This window comes from Pteropus vampyrus, unplaced genomic scaffold, assembly GCF_000151845.1.
Source record: "Pteropus vampyrus isolate Shadow unplaced genomic scaffold, Pvam_2.0 Scaffold193, whole genome shotgun sequence".
In the NCBI taxonomy this organism is placed as follows: domain Eukaryota; kingdom Metazoa; phylum Chordata; class Mammalia; order Chiroptera; family Pteropodidae; genus Pteropus; species Pteropus vampyrus.
The window spans coordinates 2,261,814-2,267,108 of record NW_011888974.1 but is presented as its reverse complement, the minus strand read 5'-3'; the positions used below and the strand labels follow the sequence as shown (position 1 = coordinate 2,267,108).

The window sequence follows — 5,295 nt, the reverse complement described above, 5'->3', positions numbered from 1 at the left end:
AGTTTATGAAAAAGTTAATAATAATAAGGGGAAAGACGAACACATCAAAGATATTAAAAATTGCATTTGGCCAAATCCAGAACTGAGAAATTCTATAGGAAAAAAATATTGTATTTCTTCAATAAACAATTGTCATAAAAAAGAAAGGAGGGGAACTCATATAGATAAGACTTTAAAACTAAAATGTCATAATCCATCTGTAAAATAATTTTTCGAGACAATTGGGAAAATTAAAACATTGACTGGGTATTAGATGATTGATACTAAGGAATTGTTAATTTTGTTAGGTAGTATTATGTATTTTTAAGGTTCTTATTTGTTAGGAATGCATCCAAAAGTATTTACAGATGAAACAATATGATATCTGGAATTTGCTTCACGGTACTTCAGAGGGGCAGGGGTGGGAGGGCAGAACAAAAAAAAATGTTGATACTTGTTGAAGCTAGGTGATGGGAACATGGGAATTACTTTGTGGTCTCTCAAGATTATTTTTATATCTATAATTTAAAACTTTTTAAAGCAGAAATTTGTTGGTGAAGGTAAGGAGAGTATCTAGAGAAGGATGTAGAGTCTAGGAAGATAGAGCATGGTTATATGTTAAAGAAGAGAGTGAGAATACCAGAAAAATCACTGGTAGAGCCACTTCTAGAGGGTCTTGGGAAATAGGTTGCAGAGTCCAGGTGGTAGGATTGGCCATGCAAAGGTGATGGTTACATACCAGCCGTCATTTGATGAATTCTAGCTTGTGTCCTATTCACACATTTGATCTTAATTGGCCCTTACAACCATTCCATGAGATAAGTGTGATTATCCACATTTTGGAGGTACAGAAATAAGGCCTAAAATGATTGATGACTCACTCAAGGTCAAATAACCTGTCAATGGCAGATCCAAGATTTAAACCAAAGTCGCTATACTTCCAAAGCTTGTGGTCTTTATAGCTGTGAGACAGGATGGAAGTGGGGGTGAAATGTCAACTATTGGAGGGGAAAGATGAAGAAGAATAAGCAACCTTCATGACTGATGGCTTCTCTTCCTTATGAAGTTGGATGGAAGATCCTTAAAGACAATGATGCAGGCCCTGATGATCACACTGGGGCTGCCAGGGAGTTGAAGAGGAGTGAGTCACATTCCTGGTCCAAGCTTATCTGGACCAGCCAGTGAGACAGAGGTGTCCTAACAAAGAAATTCAACAAGGAGAATTATCAGGTCCCACACATGGCCCCCTCCCACTCTGCAGCAGCTTCAAGAGAAATAGAAGCAATTACAGAGTGTGAGTTGACCCAAGCTGCATATGAGTCAGCAAAGGGTGGACGACTTCCAAATAAAGCTCATGCAAACTCAGCTGCTATGCAGAGCCCCAGTAAGGGGAGGCAATGTCTAAGCCTGCCCCCATCTCATCATACTCTAACTGTAACTGAACTTCTTTTCTGTACATAGTTCTGCCCTGCCCCAGGGTAGAGGCCTGCATGAAGTGAAATGAGGCTAACGGACTAGCCAAAGAGGCATGGCTGGGTTCTCTGCAGGCCCTGAGTAATAGAGAGGGAAGAGGTGAGGCAAGCTGCAGGGAAGAAGCAGAGCCCAATGCATCAAGAAGTTTAATCAAGGAGTTGGTCTGCCTAGTGGCATTATAGCATAACAATTAAGAACATAGGCTTTAGGGTCAGACTCTGTGTCATTATCCCAGCCCCGTCATGTTCTAAAATGTGTCTTTGGGCAAGTTGCTTAACTTCTTTGAGCCTGGTTTCTTTATCTGAAAAATGGGGATAAAAAGATAGTATCTACTACTAAGATTTCATCCCTGGTAATGAGACATTACCTCCAACCAACCTACCCAGTGAAGAAGCTGACCAAAATGTATATACTTAACATCTGCTCGAAGCATTGGAGTATTAAAGAAGTAGTGAAGAATTATGAGGCAAAGGTCTGGAAGACATCAGAAATCCAGAGTGAGCCCAACATTTCAGGCCACATTTTCCTAGAGTTGTCTGCCAATTTGGAAGAAAAGGATAAATATCTGAGAATCTGAGGAGCTTTTTGACAGCTCTCTGTTGGGCTAGGGAACAATTATTTGAATACAGGAACTGCCAGAGTTGCTATTAAAGTCTCTGTGCTTTGAAGTGAAAACCACAAAAGGCTACATCCTAAGAGTCAGAGTAAACCAGAAATAAATGATCTCATACAGACTGAAGTCTAGCTTCCAATGATCTTAATTTCTGAAATTGAATTATAATAATCACGAACTACTAGAACTCTCAAGCACTAGCAATGTGTATCCTGACAGAAGCAAATTTAAATCCTGTCTGGAGGTAGTTAACATAAACTTAAATATCCATTTAAAAATAACCAGGCATACTAGAAGACAAGATATCACGGAGGAAGTCCAGAAGAAACAACATATAATAGAAACAGATTCTTAGGGACTTCAGATATTGGAATTATCAGCACAAAAAACATTTTTTTTAATATGCAATGTAAGATGAAATCAAGAGCTTCAGCAGAGAACTGGACATCATAAAAAGGACATAGCAGTCTATGGACATGCCACCCTAAACGTGCCTGATCTCATCTGATCTCGGAAGCTAAGCAGGGTCAGGCCTGGTTAGTACTTGGATGGGAGACCACCTAGGAAGACCAAGTGCTGTAGGCACTAAAAAAAAAAAAAGGACATAGAAAACCTGAAAAAGAACCAAACAGAAAACTTAGAACTAAAAAATACAATAACTTAAATTAAGAATTCCATGGATGGATTTCATAACAAATTATATATATTTATGAAGAGAGTATTGGTCAACTAAAAAACATCAGAAGACAATGTACAGAATGAAACATAGAGAAACAAAAGTACAGAAAACACAAAAGCGAAGGTACAATATATGGAGAATACAATATATAGAGGTATATCATAAACCATAATATACCCTCTAACATATATGAAATTGTATGCAAAATTCACAAAAATTTAAGGTGTTCTAAGGTCATTGTATTGTCCCAAAGAGGGTAAAACTACAATTTAAGTTTAGACTTTGCTAAATCTGTTATATATTACAATCTCTAGGACAATCCTTAAAGAACAATAAAGTGTGTATAAATTTGAGACTAACCGAGGAGGAAAAATTAAGTAAAAATACCTAAACAATCAAAAAGTAGGCAAGAAAAGAGGTTAAATTAAAACAAACAAACAAACAAACAGAATTACAAGTGTAAAAGTACATACATTGTAAAATAATAATTTTTTTAAATCTATAAATTTATATTAAGTAAGTTTAATCTCCAATTAAAAGACAAAGATTGTGCCTCAGCCCTGCATATGGCTACTCTGTTCATGGACCATCTACGCAATCACAGCAGTGGTTTAGGACAGAGGCTGGATAACCTCCATTAGACAAGCCATCTTGTCTATCTGGTATTGCATGCCTCCTCTGTGGTAATTACCACCTTGAATGCCATTTAACTTTCATAGCCTGCCTTGAGCTGATGGTTGGCTAAACCGAGCCTGCATTTTCTTCTTTCTAAAGCAGTTAAAGCAGCCAACTGCACAATTCTTACAATTCCCATACCCCCATGCCTTTGACGTGTCATCAATGCACATAGGCCAGGGCATCACCTTCTACAAGATTCTCAACTCAGTCAATCATTGGAGAGAGTATTAGTAATCATGTTGCTATTGTGTACAAAGGGTTATCACCAACCCACTTACTCCCAGTAGAGGGATCCTAATTGCAGCCTGACCAGTGCATAATCTAATCCCATAATTGCATCCTCAGGGTCTACTTTCTTGGGTCACTTCCAGTACCAACTATCTTAGCCTGGGTTCTCTCCAGAAACATGAGTAGTTTATTTGGGGAAGTCATTTCAAGGGGACAGAAAGTCGGGGACTAGGAAGATTGAAACAGGGAAAATATAAAAGCCAATAAGAGAAGGAATTGTTAAGTTGGTCACTGCTACGGACATTTCAGGGCTCGAGCCAATTGAGACCTTCTGAGATGCCATGTAGAATATGTTTCAGAATTTTCTACCCAAGGAGTGGGTGAGAGGAGCACTTATCCACCAATTCCTGTTCCCATTGGTTAAGCACTCCACACGTGATGTTCACTCCCTTGCCTGTGCAGCTCTGGATATGTGTGAGTACCACGGGACCCCAGGGCATAAAGCAAAAGATGTGCAGTGCACCTGAAGCAAGATGCTGTTAGAAATGCCCAGAATAAAAGTTGGATTGAGAAGACTTGGAATGCAGCACAAGAACAGTGAGGAAAGGCAATTTTTTCAATAAATGGTTCTGGGGAAATTAGATATCAATATGGAAAAAAATAAAATTAGGCCCTACTTTACACCAAAGCCCAAAAACAATTGGAGGTGAATTGTACATCTAAATGTGAAAGGCAAGACAATAGAGCATCTAAAAGATAAAATAGGAGAGTTTCTTTATAACCTTGGAGTAAGAAAAAATTATTAGAAATAGGACACAAAAAGCCCTAAATACAGGAAATGATGATAAATTTGACTTCATTCAAATGAAGAGCTTCTTTACGACAACAGATACTAGTAAGAGAGTAAACAGATGAGTCACAAAGTAGAAGGAAGTTATTTAAAATGCATTTGATTCAGTCCAAGTATGCTGAGTTCCAAAAACAGGATAAACTAAACGAGCTTTAGAGATGCATGGCTAGACGGTAAAAACATAAAGAAAAACAAGGAAGAAATTACCATTCAAGCCAAGAGAGTGGTCACCTCTGGAGGAAAGGCACAGAGTAGTGATTTGGAGGGTCAGGAGTGGGCTGTGAGGGCTGGCCATGTTCCATTTCTTGATTCTTGACCAGAATGGTGTTATACAGTGTTTGCTTGCGATCATTCATTGAGCTTTATGCTTTGTTTATGTACATTTTCTGTATATATGTTTTATTTCATAAAAGTTTAAAAGAGTGTCTATCTCATAAGGTTCTTGCAGGACTTAAATGAGATCATGCATAGGAGCCTGGCATATCAAAAGTGCCCGTCAAGGTTAGCAACTCTGATTATCATTGGCTTGGGGGCATTTTGAGTGTGACCTGCTTATGCATGTGGAACTCAGCAGAGGATTTGTGGGTGGTCCACATATTCATGGGAGGTCATCCTGGGAAGGTGTGCAAGGCACAGGTGGAGTGGACAGTGTTGGGGGATGAGAGATCATAGGCCAGCTCGGACAGAGTAATGCATCTCTCCTACTGCGTCTTTCAACCAGCAGACCACAGTGTCCCCCAACCATGGGAGTCCAAGTTCAAGATGGGGGTCGTGCCTGTTGCAGCTCTAAGTACC

General features: G+C 39.1%; 1 pseudogene; it reads left to right on the top strand.

The window, feature by feature from the left end:
- The first annotated feature begins 2,531 nt into the window (after nt 1–2,531).
- LOC111746559 lies at nt 2,532–2,650 on the top strand (annotated as a pseudogene).
- The last annotated feature ends 2,645 nt before the right edge of the window (nt 2,651–5,295 follow it).